The sequence below is a fragment of the Neomonachus schauinslandi genome, chromosome 3, assembly GCF_002201575.2.
Source record: "Neomonachus schauinslandi chromosome 3, ASM220157v2, whole genome shotgun sequence".
Lineage (NCBI taxonomy): Eukaryota > Metazoa > Chordata > Mammalia > Carnivora > Phocidae > Neomonachus > Neomonachus schauinslandi.
In genome coordinates this window covers 10,524,921-10,527,932 of record NC_058405.1, presented here as the reverse complement: position 1 = coordinate 10,527,932, position 3,012 = coordinate 10,524,921, and the positions used below count along the sequence as shown (strand labels likewise).

The window sequence follows — 3,012 nt, the reverse complement described above, 5'->3', positions numbered from 1 at the left end:
CATAAATATTTCTGGGCTATCAGATCTCTGCGAAGACCATTTCCATGTTCCAGATGTAGGGTATGAATGTGCAAATCCCACGTGGAGATCACAGTTCACTAACTTGTGGATGGCCCCGCAGAGTAAAGGAGTGATTCAGTATAATGACTCCATACACCGTAGACGAAAGACACAGAAACACCATTCTTTTGGCGCTGTTTAAAATTTGGGCAAGGAGCCATGTTTCTGAGGCAAGAAGAACTGCCTTTTCCTTTTCATAATCATAATAAAAAAAATCTTTAGCATTTCGGAATAAGCAATATTCATCTCTCAATTAGTATTAACAGCTAATCAGGGTGCAGCAGGGTAGTAGAGTTCTTGTCAAACAGCAGGCGGCTTGTTTTATTTTTTCAATGCCACTTAAAGATTATTTGAAAACTCTCCTTCAGCAACCAGTGTGTGGGGAGCCACGTACCCTCAGTCAGAATTTAAAGTGATCCAAAATACAATATTAATGATTGATGCGCAAGCTCACAGTTTGGCGCTGGGGCTTAATTAGATAAGCTTTGCAGCTGTTTCCGGGTGGAGGCAACTTGATGGGATGCAAAGCTGTTACGCGACTTCCCATCTACAGGGTATCTACTGAAGCGGAAACAGAAGCAAGCTATTAGGAATTATGATGATGACATTCTTTTTCAGTGCTGAAATGAGTAGAAGTCTGATTGTGGGGGAGAGAGAAGAAGCATTTTATAATTAAAAAGGTAGGCTCGGATCTTCTGTTCCATTTATTGATGAACTGAACACTCATAAAAAGCAGCTAGTGCAGCCAAGCCACGATCTGATGAGACATGTGTGAAGAGCTTGCTTGAGTGGCTCTCTTGGTCCATGCTACTTTGCGAAGTACAAAATCCTCTTGTCTCAAATCTGGCATCATGGTTGTGGTCAGGCCATCTAGTGTCTTATTCATGCAGACGCATACCTGCAAAAGCTGCTCTGGAATCACTCACCCTCCCTGAAAACTTAAGAAGAATTTAAACTGGGCTCGATAGCATTTCATTTCGCTGAGTCAAAGAGATTGTCAACATCTAATTACCGTAGGAGTTGGGAGTCTTCAGTGTCTTGAGCTGGAAATGACTAGAATGCAGCGTATAGTGTCTGTCTACAGCTAAGCTTCAGCATATGTCCGTGACCTCTATCATGTGAGACAGCTAAAGGGTACAATTTATTGAAGCTCATTGTAAATTAAATGTGCAAGACTTCAAGAATGCGTCCCACCAGACTGAGGCTGGGAGCTCTCACATAGTGGTATTGTTAAATTGACCTTTAAAACCTCTCTTTCCAATAAAAAGGAAGCCTGTCTAGGTGTTCTGTGTTGTGAAATAATTATAATAGCTATCTATGAAATAAATTCTTGATAGCTCCTTGTCAGTATCTATAAAATGTGAAGTTACGCATGAATGCTAAGTATTTTATTTTTGTTGTGTAGGTGAAGCTTAATGAGCCTTCTCCTGATTGTTTTAAATCAATTTATGAGAATGTAGAATCAACCTGACTCTTTCAATTTAAGTAGGGGAGAAGTGAATCTTTCTGGAGGTACATTAAATCTCTTGGGTTATTAAATTGTCATTCCTGCACTGAAAAAGGATTTGTGCACTGCCTTGTTCCTTCTTGTTAAAGGTGTTGCAAGGTGAACAACTAGGGATTAGAAAAGTTGAAAAATCAAGTTCTGGTTTGGCCCTTTTCTGGCTGTGTGATCTTGGTCAGTTTGCTAAGACTCAAGCCTCCCTTTCCTCATTTGCAAAATGGGAAGAATGGTCCCTTGCCTCCTTATCTTCCAGGGCAATTTTGAGGATCCAACTGGATAGAACATGTCTCTAGGTTTAGACCTGAAGTTGAGTGTGTCTAATATTTTGCAAATGCACTTGTAATAAATTAATAGTGGCTTCTGTAAGGCAGATCCTCATAGTTCACGTCATAAAGCTTCTGAGAACAGATAACTGTCTCTTAAACTTTCCACTGAGCAAGGACAATGGCTGTTTTTGGGTTTCCAAAGCTTTTCCTAATGGTGATACTTTTGCCACCTGCTTGTTTGGAAAAGATGAGGAAGGAGTGTAAGATAATTCACACAGAAACAGAGATGAGGAAAATCAGATTTTGTGCACAGTTGATTAAATTACAAGTTAAAGCTTGGACCCAAGCATTCTGGTTCCAAGGTGCGTGTTGTCCTCTTTTTAGTGGATTATCTCTGTGGACAGTCTGCAAATAAATGGAAGTGGAGAGGTGGACTATTGAGGAAATGTGTGGTTGATTTTGGAATTGAAGAGTGCAGATGTCAACAAAGCAGGTAATTCATTAAAGATCAATAAGCTTAGCAGCAGGGTTGCCATGAGCACTCTGAGGATAACTGCATTGTGTATACATGTCAGTTGACTATATTGTGGATTTTTAAAAAAGTAGAATGTACTCTGTGAATATTATTGCTGTTCTGATTTTGTTATAATCGGGGTAGACTAAACATTTGCTATATTAACCATGCATGTGTCCCCAGACCTAGTTCTTCCCTAGGTCTGGTTTTATCAATGCTGGTGATAAACCAAGTCTGATTTATATGATGCATCTTATGTGGGAAATGTCTGTGACTCTAGGTATCTAATCATCCTTGAGAAATGACAGCACAGCTAGTGTAATAACTTTTGAAAATAACCATTGCTAATTTGATGATTACCATTTGCCATTAAATGAATTGTAAAACTATTGTGTTTTATTTTCTTAAAAAAAAGTAGAATGTACTCCTTTTAGTTGCATGAAATAATGATTGTTGAGCACTTGCAAGGGATGCTTCTATCCTTGTTCCCTTGATAAAATAATTGACAAACGTATGGTTCTTGGTGTCTTTTCTAATTGATGCTGATGGAAAAGCTGACAACAGCAAGTTGTAGGAATATTGCAATACTCCATCAAAATCTCTAAGGATAGAGATGGATTTTAGTGCTTTGAATATCACCATACATCCTAACAGCAATCAGTAAAAAT

The 3,012-nt window shown here is 38.8% G+C and overlaps 1 non-coding gene across 1 annotated transcript; it reads left to right on the top strand.

Annotated features, from left to right (window-relative positions):
• Positions 1 to 2,444: 2,444 nt before the first annotated feature.
• On the top strand, positions 2,445 to 2,573 carry LOC123324477. Its single transcript, XR_006539841.1, has one exon. It is a non-coding gene; the product is annotated as a small nucleolar RNA SNORA72 (small nucleolar RNA).
• Positions 2,574 to 3,012: the final 439 nt, after the last annotated feature.